Below are 14,594 nucleotides of genomic sequence, written 5' to 3' on the forward strand. Positions count from 1 at the left end.
CTGACATTCTACTAGAAGTTGGACAATATCTTTAAAGAGGGTAGCATCGAGGCATACGGGTTTAATTTCTTAGATACCTGCTCACGTAGGAAGTGGAGGAAATATGGAAGTAGTTGTTCTAGCAAAACTATCCTATCCCTTAAAATTAATAGTGTAAATCTAGTGGTGTCACTGCATAAAGGGGAAGCAAAAGCCTTAATGAAAAAATGTGTTCAATAACTTTGCCAATAAGGTGGTATAAAGAAAATAAACGTAGATATTTCACAAAATTCAGAGAATGGTGAGAATCAATATGGTGGAACGAATAGAAGGGATGAAATATTTATCACACGACACGCTGGCCTGAATAATTCTTTATTTAGGACTAATAAGCATGGGGCAGGTATATGTAGGAAATGTACTGTATTTTGCCAGAGCAATATTATTTATTTAATGCTCTGGACCTGAGGATCAAATGAGATGCTGTGGATAAATTGAAATCTTTGGAAATGAAGCCGTTCTTTATAAAGAGTGTTTTAGGAAAAGTACTCAATATACTTTAGTATATTTAGGTGCTTATCTGAATTTAAAATAACAACAACAACAATAATAATAATAATAATACCGGAAATAAGGTACACTTCTTGACTCTCTATTCCACAATTCTACTTATTAGGAAGCAGTAATGCACTTTATGTTGGCCGTGCAACTGTCATTAAAATCAGAAGAAGAAAACAAGAAAATAGGATGAATAAACAAGTCATCAATATTCATGAACAGTTCAATAATTTCTGTCTTCATATTTTAACCATTTTCACAACCCATAATGAAAAGCAACAAAGAAATATCTAATTGTCATTTTTACTTCTTGTTAATAATATGGCTTATGTGGAAAAGTAGTTAGTAGTTAGTGACACTGCCTGTGAGGGGTCTCTGTGCCTTAAATGTGTCAAATGGGCTTCTGTCCTGTCTCCCTGGCTCTACTTGATATCCCCAAGAAGCAGAATGGGTTAACCGACGACTCCATTGAATTAGTGTCACTGTAAGTGTGCCCTGTGGTGGATTGGTGTTCCTATGTTGTGCTTGATTCTTATATTTTCCCCTATAATAAAGTTAGACTAAACCATGTTTAGCAAATTGAATGAAGAAAATTGTTTTTTTTTGGAATGAACATTGCAAATTTTCACCTGTTCCATAGTCTAATACATTATTTCATTTTTGCATGACCATGCTTGCTTATGTGCCTTTTTTTGTTTGGAACAAATGTCTGCCCTGTTCCCTTTGTTCGCCATTGCTTTTTATGTCACACAGAAAGGTTTCTCTTCATTTATTTATCCCTTGATATCAGCTATACTCAGAGGTTTATGGATAGCTGGTTCTTAGTAAAAGATCTTAGTTTTCCATGAATACAGGTCAGAACATGTCGGGTCAGGTTGGGGAGCATGAACTGGTACAGTGCATTGCCGCACCCACCACACGATAAAACAGCTCAGGATCATGGTTGGCAAACCCCAAGCAGCCATGCAGTCCAGTCCCACCCCCTGGAAATGATAATCTACCTGCAGCAGCCAGGTGATATGTTGGCATCCCTTTGGCCTTTTCAAGCTGCTCAGGGGCCTCTTGCATAACGCCATGCGTAGAATTCGCATTATAACATGACATAAGCACAAAAGCTGAAATGTGCTTACACACAGAAAAATCCAGATGTATAAATCTGTGCGTTTGACAACTTCCGCGTTCTTCCGCTACATAAATCCTGATCAGCATGAGAAGTAACACTCATGCACGCACCTGCTGTCCTGCCCCAACTCCTCCCAGAATTACGCCTTTTTGAATATACAAATCAATATAAATAGCCCTTAAGCTCAGTGTTCTGTGAAAAGACAATGGGAAAAGCAAGAGGGAAAATGGAAGAATTTCAGTGAATACCAAGTGGAGGCAAGGAAAAATGTACTATTTGTTGGTTTAAACAGTGGTATAATCAACAAAAGGAAGCTGATCGACTGACATAGCATGTCGGAGAAACTCGAATGCTCAAGTTCACAAAGTCGCACAGTGCCTGAAATAAAAAAAGAAGTTTCAGATATCAAAGTCACCATGAAAAGGCGAGTCATAGCCCACCGTCTGAGTGTCATATGAAAGCTTATTAGGGTACAGAGAAAAAAAAAGGCAAACAGTGGGGAAAAAGCACAAAATGTCAACTTCAATCTCGAAATTTCCACGTAGTTTATTTTGTCATTAAATTAGAACATCATAAACTTCATCTTAAAATCGTTTAAATAACCAGTTTCTCAAATCACATCGTAATTAAAGTAGCATGTTAAATGCTTTGTTTTTTATGTGTTCTTCTATGTGCTCTATGTATGTGAATCACTACATGCTTCTTAAACCGGCTTTCTCTACCTCTGACAGGACACAGAATCCATTACATTCGTGATATTACAGTTCTCTGAATAATTAAAATACTGAGATGTATACTTGATATCATTTTCATGATGATAGGAGTTAAAGCACATTATTAAACATGGGAACAATCGCCACACAATCAGCTCTGTAATAGATGTTAAACCATCTGTAAGCTTATAACGTCGATTCTTCCAAACTTTTAAGGAACATTGAAATATCTTTGTAATACATGTTTAATTATTCTATCCTTCACACCAGTCCCAGTGAAGCATACAGTGCGAGGCAGGAATAATCCATGAACGGAGCGCCAGATCCTTGCTAGTGTAGCAACACCGTGTCCTTTAATTATTAATAATATAGATTATTTAAATTAAGGTATAGTTTTATCTCTATAATGTAATACACATATTTTGCTGCATTTTCATCTTAAAAATGATATTGTCATATCATATGTAAATACACGCTTTATAAAGTGGCTCTGGTTGTGCAATATTATAACTGTATTGCAAGTTTACAGTGAGGTGATTGTACTAATAAGCACAAACAGTTCTACAAGAAGCAGTTGATGGACTGATTGAGTGCGCTTAGAGCTCTTGGGATGAAACTCTTTCTGAACCGTGAGGTCCGTACAGGAAAGGTTTGAAGCGTTTGCCATGTGAGAAGCAGTTCAAATAGGAAGCATGGCTGAGGCAGTATATGCTTGATGCTGTATACCGATAATTCTCTTTCCGATCAGCTGCTCAGAGTGGTGCAGTGAGAATAATAAGGAAAATATAATCTGCTGTGGCAACCCCTAATGGGAGCAGCTGAAAGAAGTAAAAGAAGGTGCAGTAAGAGTAACAACGTTAAAGCAGTTATGGTATTTGGAATAGTTTGACCATTCCGTGGACCATTATATTGTTACTGGTTAATTACAATCAGATGCATTAAACTAATAAACAATATACGGTTAATTTCAGTGTATTTATAAAGCCACGTCAGGGATGTGGATCTGAAAAAGAAAGATAAACCACACAGGAACAGTAGCACTGCTTTGATGCTGTGTGCCGCCAGTCTGCAAAACTGAGCAGAGAACTTGCATACAACAGGGTATGAGGTACCGTGGAAATGTGCGTGGCTTTACGCCAAGTTTAGGTTTTATATATCACGATTTGAACGTGGAAACGTTCTTACGCAACATTTACGTGTGTACGCACCATTTATACATGAGGCCCGAGGTCCTCAACAATGAGGACCCTGTGAGTCAGATCACCCTTAGGGAATCACGCCACAGAGCAATAGTGCCGCAACTGACACTCCCTCACAATGCAGGTAGTGTAAATCATTTGGGGCTCCATGAACAGCCGCTCGTTTGACACAAAGTCAAACTAGTGGTACCCAAACATTCTCTCAAGAGACACAGTACCAAAGGAATCCAGGCTTCGTCTCAGGTCAATGGATAGCATCCATATCTCACAACCATATAGCAAAGACTCTAAAGACTTAGACCTTCATCCTTTTGCAAAGATATTGGGAACACTACAAGCCCCTTCCCAGCAACCTCATGACCCATTAAACCTCTCCCATCTGACTTCTTAGGAAGAGTCACCAAAGACATCTCTAGGGTTTACAGAGAACTGTCCTAAAAAGGGAAAATATACAGTGAGTGGCATTTATCTGGGGAAAAAGCCTTGTTAATGCCAGAGGTCAAAGGAGACTTGCCACCCTAGTTTGAGCTGATAGAAAAGCAAGAGTGGCTTAAATAACCTTTCATTACAACTGAGGTATGCAGAAGAGAATCTCTAAATGCACAACATGTCAAACTTTGAGGCAGATGGGCTACAGCAGCAGGAGACCATACCAGGTGCCACTCCTGTCAGCTAAGAACAGGCAAATGAGACTACAATTTGCAATGGTTCACCAAAATGGGACAACAGAAGATTGGAAAAATGTTGCTTGGTCTGATGAGCCTCGGTTTCTGCCGCAACATTTAGATTGTAGAGTCAGAGTTTAATCCTCTTTAATAAAACCCCTGTGTGCATCCAGGTGTCCGTGTGTGTGTGTCTTCTGGTGAAGTGAGCATGCGCGGGGCCACACAGCATGTGTTCAGTCTCTTCCTGTGCATTCCCTGAGCACAGAGAGAGACACACACAGGTACGTGCGCACGAGACAGACACACACACAGGTGAGACACACAGGCCAGACAGACAGACACAGGCGAGAGAAACACACAGACACAGAGGCGCGCGCTTAAGAGAGACACACACATACACACAGGCGCGCGCGTGCATTGTTGCAATGTTACTTTTCTTGGTTGTTTATTAAGTCGTAAGGCTATAGCGCGAACTCTCGCAGTGTTAGTTTTCTCTGTTGTTCAAGGTTTTCTTAGTGTTATTCTGTGTTTTTACATTTAGTTTACTATTACGCTGTGCATTCAATGGTATAATTAACTATATTTGTGCTTAAAAACTTAAAAAAATATATATTTACATACAGTTAATATGGTCTGGAACAGATTAATTGTATTTACATACAATCCTATGGGGGAAATTACTTTGGTTCACGACCATAATTCGTTCCGAAACTCCGAGGTTCCACTGTATTACTGTCAGACAAAATTACAGGCATTTTATGGAAATACAAACCAGTATTACTGAGAGAGAAAATTAAAGGCACACAATACAGTGACGCATATTACAGCCACATACTGTACAAGGTCCCTTGCCATTTAATATAGACCGTTCCTAATGTTTATGCACTACTGTTCTAGCGCCCGTTATTGTAACGGGCTTAATGTCTAGTATAATATAATATGCAGAATGCTGCTAAAAACAATTCAGAAGAAAGTCCATCAAAAAAGAAAAAAAGCCTTTTTACAACTGAACAAAATAAATCATAATAGTAATATAACAAAAACAGATATAGCACACCCTGTTATATTTATCATATCTTATTGACATCATTAATTAATAATATCATATCTGAAGGCTCGGAAGCAGAGCTTATGAAGTTTAAACATCATAATGAGAAATGATAGGCCTAGGATTAAAATTCACAGGATTAAAATTTAAAGAGCTGTATACAGGAACAGAAAGTGAGATTTATTTCAAACACTTCTGAAAGAAATTAGAGAAAACAAGATGTTTGTACTGAGGTGAAAATCAGAACTGATTAAATCTTTTTTCTGTTTAAAGGAGTCTCCCCTCCATTTCTCTCCCTATACCAATGACTGCACCTTCAGTGACCCATCAGTTAAACTGCTGACGTTTGCTGGTGTCACCACCCTGATTGGACAGATGATAGACAGGAATGAGGCACCATATTGGAGAGAGGTGGATTGGCTGGCCACCTGACGCACCCTCCACAATCTTGACTCGAAATTCTTGAAAATAGTAGAAATGATTGTGGATTTCAGGAGACAATCCTCACCTCCTTCAAATCTGTCTACAAATGGTGTCACTGTCAACAGGGTAAACATTTACATTTCTTGGCACAACTATAACTCACTATTTGAAATGGGAAGAAAACATAACAGGATTTATCATAAAAGCTAAGCAGTGGATGTTTATTCTCTGACAACTTAAAAAGTTTAATCTGTCCCAATCAGTGCTGATAAAGTTTTATAGAACCATCATTGATAGCATCCTTATTTTCAGTCTATAGCAATGCATTTGCACACTCAAAACATAAACTGCAGTATGTTATTCAGACAGCAGACAAGACTGTGAGGCTGAAACTGGACTCCATCAAGATCCTGTATGGATTACGGGTCAGGAAATCACCTGTGTACTGTATAAGACTACACTCAGCTGGGTAACCATCTTTCAGTTATTACCCTTAAGGAAACTTCCATCACTAAAGGCAAGAACAACTAGACACAGAAAGAGTTTTTTCTACTGCAGTCACTATAGTTAAACCCAGTCTCTGATCCATCTGTCACTTCCTAAATTCTATTCTTCTCCATTCAAATTAAATTATATTTATTTTATATATGACTTACCTAATATTACTGGGTGGGAGTGCAATTCTGCTTTACTATATTATTTTACATATCTGTATTTACTGTATATAATGTTGTGATGGTGTCATGTATTGTATATTGTGTTGTTTAATCCTGTGTACCTTGTTAATATGTATGGGTGTAACAACAAAAGAAATTCCTAGCAATCCTGTTACCTTGTAGTAAAGTGAGCATTAAAGTTGGGATACAGCATGATTTTTTTTTATCTACAAAGTGTCTTAACAAATGATGCTGGGTAGAGTAAGTACAAATACTACTTTTGCATTCCAAAATTTTACTCCTTATAGATCTCAAAGTTTTACCAATATGTAGTTACTGTAAGTGAGCAAAGGCATACCAACACAAACATTACACATTTACTGCCACAGTTGGAACAATGTTTTAAAATGTCATTGAAGATGTTAATGATAATCTTATCTGCTTTTAACACATTGTTACAACTATAACTCACATATGGAAAGGTCCCTGTCTTTTAACTAGGAAAGGATTAACATTTGTCAATAGTCATGATCTGGTGTGACAAGTCCTTAATGCTATAATTGAATAAAAAGTGAAAAAGGGAATTTGGGAAAACAGGATTAAGGAAAATAATATGGCAGTATCTCTTTATGGATATTTTCCTGCTTCATGCCTAGTACTGTCATGATAGCCTTGGTCCATTTGATTCTGAATTGCATTACACAGCTATGATATATAATAATATATTATAATACTTCCACATCACTTAAAATGTGTATTGTACGTTAACTGTCAACTCTAAATCAGATCCAAGTGGATATGTGCATGCGTAGCCCCAATGCAGGACTGGCATGATATCTGGAGCTGTTTCTTGCTTTGTGAGTTGTGAGGCCGTGAGTTGGATTGGATTAAGAAGGGGTTGAGAATGTTATGTTATAATATTTTTAAACTGGCTTAATCCAGTCAGTTCAGGGTCATGGGGGGGATATAATGTGGGAAGTGGTCACAGGAGAGTACGGTCACACAGTGATTAGTGCTGCTACCTCACAGCAAACAGGGCAGCCCATTGCTGGAATAGATAGAGCAGTTGTATTATAAATACAAACTTATGGACTCACATCCTAAACTGGTCACTGCCAGGGTGTAGTTTGCATATTCTCCTCATGTCTTCATGTGCTATTCTCCAATACTCTAGTTTTTCTTTCATTTCCAAAGGATAAATTTATTAATTGTCAAGTATAAATTGGTCCTTGTGAGTGACTCTAGATGTGACTGAGAAAGTGAGATGCAAACAGAATAATGCCATTGTCAGTAATGGACTCTGGATTTTCAGACCCAGTACTAGACTCATAATGGATAGAAGGGTAATATTGTAATTGTGCTGACTTGTGTTTCAGCCAAGGAAGACATTAGTGGTGAGTCAGCAGCAGTATGAGCCAGGATTCCATTATTTAAATGATGTGCTTCAGTGCCATTTGTAGGGGTTCCTATAAAAATGTGATACTGTCAGTCTTACACTCATCATTCTAGTTATTCATTTTTATTAAACTGAACATTATTATTATTATTATTGTTATTATTATTATTATTGCTGTTTATTTATTCATTTAGTAGATCTCAGTCCAAAGAGATAGATAGATAGATAGATAGATAGATAGATAGATAGATAGATAGATAGATAGATAGATAGATAGATAGATAGATAGATAGATAGATAGATACTTTATTAAACCCAAGGGGAAATTCACATAATCCAGCAGCAGTATACTGATACAAAGAAACAATATTAAATTAAATAGTAATAAAAATGAAAAAAAATTAAAATAAAATTAATGTTCGCATTTACTCCCCCGGGTGGAATTGAAGAGTCGATAGTGTGGGGAGGAACGATCTCCTCAGTCTGTCAGTGGAGCAGGACAGTGACAAAAGTCTGTCACTGAAGCTACTCCTCTGCCTGGAGATGACACTGTTCAGTGGATGCAGTGGATTCTTCATGATTGACAGGAGTTTGCTTAGTGCCCGTCGCTCTGCCACAGATGTTAAACTGTCCAACTTTAATCCTGCAATGGAGCCTGCCTTCTTAACAAGTTTGTCCAGGCGTGAGGCGTCTTTCATCTTTATGCTGCCACCCCAGCACACCACCACGTAGAAGAGGGCACTCGCCACAACCGTCTGGTAGAACATCTGCAGCATCTTACTGCAGATGTTGAAGGATGCCAACCTTCTCAGAAAGTATAGTCTGCTTTGACCTTTCTTACATAGAGCATCAGTATTGGCAGTCCAGTCCAATTTGTCATCCAGCTGCACTCCCAGATATTTAAAGGTCTGCACCCTCTGCACACAGTCACCTCTGATGATCACAGGGTCCATGAGGGGCCTAGGCCTCCTAAAATCCACCACCAGCTCCTTGGTCTTGCTGGTGTTAAGGTGTAAGTGGTTTGAGTCGCACCATTTAACAAAGTATTTGATTAACTTTCTGTACTCCTCCTCCTGCCCACTCCTGATGCAGATGTTCAAAAATTAACATACAGTACATACAATTCACTTGTGGCGGTTCACCGACAAAAGCGCGATAGACATATGAGCACCGACAAACTCGCTAACTGTTTTTCGACAAATGCGTGCCGACAAAATTGCGAGAGAGGCCAAGAGAGTGGGACGCGTACAGTACGTGCGCATTATGTACACATTATGTGCTAGGTTATAACTGTTATAACTGCTGATGGCATGCCGCGAACAAATAACTCAGTCGAGGGTTGAACGTGTCGTATACAAAGCGGAATTACCAGCAGTCAGGCAGCCAGCAAGTCTAAATATGCTCAACTATCAAGACGTCTTGCTGCAATTCTTTCTACATATGCAGGGTGTGATCTTAAGGACTATCTTCGTGCCGTGCTGATGGCATGCCGTGTCTCATAATATTGACTTCTAAAATAAACATTATTATATATGCTTTAAACTGGTAATTCATATTTAATGAAACTTTCGCGATTTTGTCTGCGCGATTTTGACGCCGCGTTTTAATGGCTATTTTGTCGGAGCTCATATGTCTATCGTGCAAATATCGGGTCACACTTGTGGCACCGGTGGAAAATTTAGAGAAAAAAATACTTTTTTTACTGAATTTATTAAAAGCAAGTAACATTCCATACAATAAAGGCAAACTTAGAAAAATTATAGTCATATTTTTATTTTTGATATTTAATTTTTGCCAGTATTCTTAGCCCTGAGTGACTTGTAGTAGGTGAAAAATGACACATTTCAATCAAAATCACGTGGGGTATCATTTTAGAATATTTCAAGGACAAGTGATCATGACTATATTATTTTTGTTTTTAATCCTTTACTGGGAATGTATCCCTTGTAGCAGTAGGGGGCGCTATTGCTCCCTTGAACCCTCAGGTACCACGCCAAACACCAGGTAAAAGTCCAATAATAATTATTTTTATTATAATAATTACGTGCACTAAGCACCCTCCACTCTACTTATTAATAAACAATAATCAATAAATAAATAAACTAATCCTCCAGCTCCCAGACACTTAGCCACCCTTTCTCCCAGCTCAGCTCAGTGTCTGGGCTTTCCCAGAGTCCTTTTATACCCCCTGACCCGGAGGTGTTCCTGCCCCACAGTCCACAAGTCCTTATCACTTCTGGGTCAGGGTAAAAGTCTTTCTCTTTAATCTGGAAGTACATCATTTCTCCTGTTCACATGACCAGGACGTACCTCCAGGTTATAGAGCACATAAGAGTCCACGAGCCTCCCTACAGCGACTCCCTGTGGTCCCCAAGGTATCCAGCAGGGCCGTGTATTAAAACTACAAAGTCCATGAGGCCCTGCTGGAATTCGGGGCACGTCCATGCTGTCGGGAGAGCTCCTCCTGGCGGCCTAGGGGTGAGAGCCGGAAACTCTCGCCGGACATCCATCACACCCTCTATAGGCTTCTATCAGAGAATGAAAACCAGCAAATTTCTATTACAATTGAGAATATGTAGTCTTTAAACATTTAAATTGAAGCACATGTTTTAATATGTCCAATGCTTGATGCAACTATTCTTTTTTATTATGTACTTCTCCCTGATGAAGTAAATAAATCATTACATTTCTTATGAACTCCCAGAATTAGGATGGCTTACACTGGTTCAGACTTTTTCTTTATTGGAGTTACTTTTGTACATGACACTTGAACAAGATAAGTTTCCTGCTACTCACATACTCACTCACAGACTGTCCGCCTATTAGTGCTGTTTTGAATGCCAACAAGACACTCTACTTTGGACGTTTTCTGCAAACCAATCCACCTAGACACAGATGGACAGTCAAGAACACAGCCACAGGTAAGAAACCTGTATGTATTCCTGTTAACCCAAAGTTTTGTTTCATGATATAGATGTTCTGTCTTTATAACTATTGGTTAAAAGTTAAAGTTAAAGTTAAAAGTGCATTAAAAGTCAAGCAAAATGCTATTTTCCCTAAAATTCTACTATCTTGTTCTCAGCCTCCTCTCTTTTCAGGTTTGTGTGGGTGTGTTTCTAAGCAACCAATAGAGAGAAAAATATAATAACCTATTTTTCTGTGAGCATGTGCACTCTGATGAATAAAGTTAGCATCTCCAAACTATATCACTGCTTTCAAAAAAGATTTCACTGTTAGGTAATTTTAGACAGCTTTTTGAACAGGACCTTTAAGAATTTCATGTAATTGATGGATTCCTGTCTCAGATGCACTCATCCTCGGTTTATACAAAACATTGTTTAAATCTTCTCAGAACTGTACATCTGACAGGTCCCTGTTGACTATCCCAAATGTTAATGGATGAAGAACTTACATGTAAGTGACATTGTCTGAGAATCTGTCTTGTGTTAGGTGTTTGTGGGGATTTTTGTTCCAGGTATGTTTATCACTTTAAAAAGTGACTCTAAATTGGCACGATGTGAATGGACCCTGCAACAGACTAGCAGCATCTCCAGGACTAAATCCCCGGCCACCCTAATGAACTTGAATTGGATTAAACAGTTATGTAAAAGTTATATTATATACAAGTAACATTTATTTGCGATTCCTACTCCGGGTTCTCTTTCATTCACAGTTTTGTTCCAGCTTAGTACACAATACTTCCAAGATACACAACTGTATTCAGAGACACTGAAAGTGAATGGGTTTGAAAATGGATGATCGATAATTTATATATACTGTGTATATATTATATATACTGCTCAAAAAATTAAAGGAACACTTTTTAATCAGAGTATAGCATCAAGTCAACTAAACTTCTGGGATATTAATCTGATCAGTTAAGTAGCTGAGGGGGTTGTTAATCAGTTTCAGCTGCTTTGGTGTTGATGAAATTAGCAACAGGTGCACTAGAGGGGCAACAATGAGACGACCCCCAAAACAGGAATGGTTTAACAGGTGGAGGCCACTGACATTTTCCCCTCATCATCTTTTCTGGCTGTTTTTTCACTAGTTTTGCATTTGGCTATAGTCAGTGTCACTACTGGTAGCATGAGGCGATACCTGGACACTACAGAGGTTGCACAGGTAGTTCAACTTCTACAGGATGGCACATCAATACATGTCATTGCCAGAAGGTTTGCTGTGTCTCCCTGCACAGTCTCAAGGTCATGGAGGAGATTCAGGGAGACAGGAAGTTACTCTAGGAGAGCTGGACAGGGCCATAGAACGTCCTTAACCCATCAGCAGGACCGGTATCTGCTCTTTTGGGCAAGGAGGAACAGGATGAGTACTGCCAGAGACCTATAAAATTACCTCCAGCAGACCACTGGTGTAAATGTCTCTGACCAGACAATCAGAAACAGACTTCATGAGGGTGACCTGAGGGTCTGACGTTCTCTAGTTGGGCCCTGTGCTCACTGTCCAGCACCATGGAGCTCGACTGGCATTTGCCATAGAATACCAGAATTGGCAGGTCCACCACTGGCGCCTTGTGCTTTTCACAGATGAGAGCAGATTCACTCCGAGCACATGTGACAGACGTGAAAGGGTCTGGAGAAGCCGTGGAGAATGTTATGCTGCCTGTAACATCTTTCAGCATGACTGGTTTGGTGGTGGGTCAGTGATGGTCTAGGCAAGCATATCCATGAAGGGACGCACAGACCTCTACAGGCTAGACAACGGCACCTTGACTGTCATTAGGTATCGGGATGAAATCTTTGGACTCATTGTCAGACTGTATGCTGGTACAGCAGGTTCTGGGTTCTTCTTGGTGCATGACAATTCCTGGCCTCATGTGCAGAGAGTGCGCAGGCAGTTCGTGGAGGATGAAGGAATTGATACCATTGACTGGCCCCCACGCTCACCTGACCTAAATCCAATAGACCACCTCTGGGACATAATGTTTTGGTCCATCTGATGCCGCCAGGTTGCACCTCAGACTGTCCAGGATTTAGTGATGCCCTGCTCCATATCTGGGAGGAGATCCCCCAGGACACCATCCATTGTCTCATTAGGAGCATGCCCGATGTTGTCAGGCATGCATACAAGCATATGGGGGCCATACAGATTCTGAGAAATTTTGGCAAAATGGACTAGCCTGCCGCATCATTTTTTCACTTTGATTTTCAGGGTGTCTTTGAATTCAATTCTTTGTAGGTTGATAATTTTCATTTCCATCAAACGATGTGGCATCCTTTCATTCCTAACACATTACCCAGTCCATATTAGTACAGATAACCAGCATTTTTTTTCCATTGAGATCTGATGTGTTTTCAAACTGTTCCTTTGATTTTTTGAGCAGTTTATATATAGCAAATTATTACAAACATTATACTAATACTGAATAGGATGTCTTTTTGCTCCAAAACAGCATCAGATCTTTGTGGTGGGATGAATTCCACAAGATGCTGGGAACATTCCTTTGAGATTCTGGTCCATGCTGATATGATTGCATTAAGCAATTTCTTCAGATTTGTCAGCTGTATGTTCATTCTGCAAGTCCCCTGTTCTACAACATCTCAAAGGTGTTCTGTTGGATTTGGCTCCAGTGACAGGAAAGGCCGCTGAGGAATACTGAATTCATTGATGTGGTCATCAATCTAGTTCGAGGTATGGTGCATTATCATGCTTAAAGTAGCCATTAGAAGATGAGTAAACTGGGGCCATTAAGGGATACACATGGTCAGCAACAATACTCAGATAGGCCGTGGCATTCAGGTGATAATTGATCGGTATGCCAAGGAAACATTCTCCACACCATTATACCACCACCCCCACCAGCTTGTACTGTTCACACATGGATTCATGATACTGGTGTCAAATCCTGACCCTACCATCTTTATGCTTCAGCAGAAGTCAACATTCATCAAGCCAGCTTACATTTTTCAGGCTTCAGCTGTTTAGTTTTGGCGATCCTATGCCCACTGCAGCCTCAGCTTTCATTTCTTGGTTGACAGAAGTGGAGCCCAACATGGTCTTTTGCTGTTGTAGCCCATCTGTTCAAGGTCTGACTTGCTGTGCATTCTGAGATGCTTTTCTGCTCACCACAGTTGAACAGACTAATAATCTTATTAACAGTAGATTTTCTGTCAGTTCAAACCAGTCTGGCTATTCTCTTCTGACCTCTCTCATTAATAAGATATTTCAGTCTACAGAACTGCTACTCACTTGATGTTTATTTGTTTTTCACACTATTCTGAGTAAACTCTAGGGACTGTTGTGTGTGCAAATCCTAGGGTATCAGCAGTTACAGAAATACTCAGACCAGCCTGTCGGGCACCAACAATCATGCCATGGTCAAAATCACTGAGATCATATTTTTCCCCATTCTGGTGTATGATTTGAACATTAACTGAAACTCCTGACCTGTATCATGCATTGTTTTACTGCTTGATTAGATAATTGCACGGATAAGGAGGTGTACATGAGTTTCTACTAATTTGCTCAGTGAGTATATATTTTAATCTCACTTCTTACCTATTAAAGCTAAACAGTCAAAATGATCTTTCTGATAAACTTTCTTGCAACAAATTAAAAATAAACATGTAATAAAACATATTCTCTCAAAAAATGCAGTTAAGTCTTGTAAAATTATGCGACACTTACAAAAGAGTTTTTGTTGCTTTTTAACTTATTTGATGCAGAAAGGTTTATTTATTTTCAAAGCTTACTATGACATGAACAAGAAACAACATACTCAAGCATAACAACATATTAAGAACCTGTTAGTAGCCTTCTTCTTCAGCTTTTTTATTGGCTGTTTTACACTCTGTGGTGCATTGATGCCATCTCCTG

This window comes from Polypterus senegalus, chromosome 11 (assembly GCF_016835505.1).
Source record: "Polypterus senegalus isolate Bchr_013 chromosome 11, ASM1683550v1, whole genome shotgun sequence".
Classification (NCBI taxonomy): Eukaryota; Metazoa; Chordata; class Cladistia; order Polypteriformes; family Polypteridae; genus Polypterus; species Polypterus senegalus.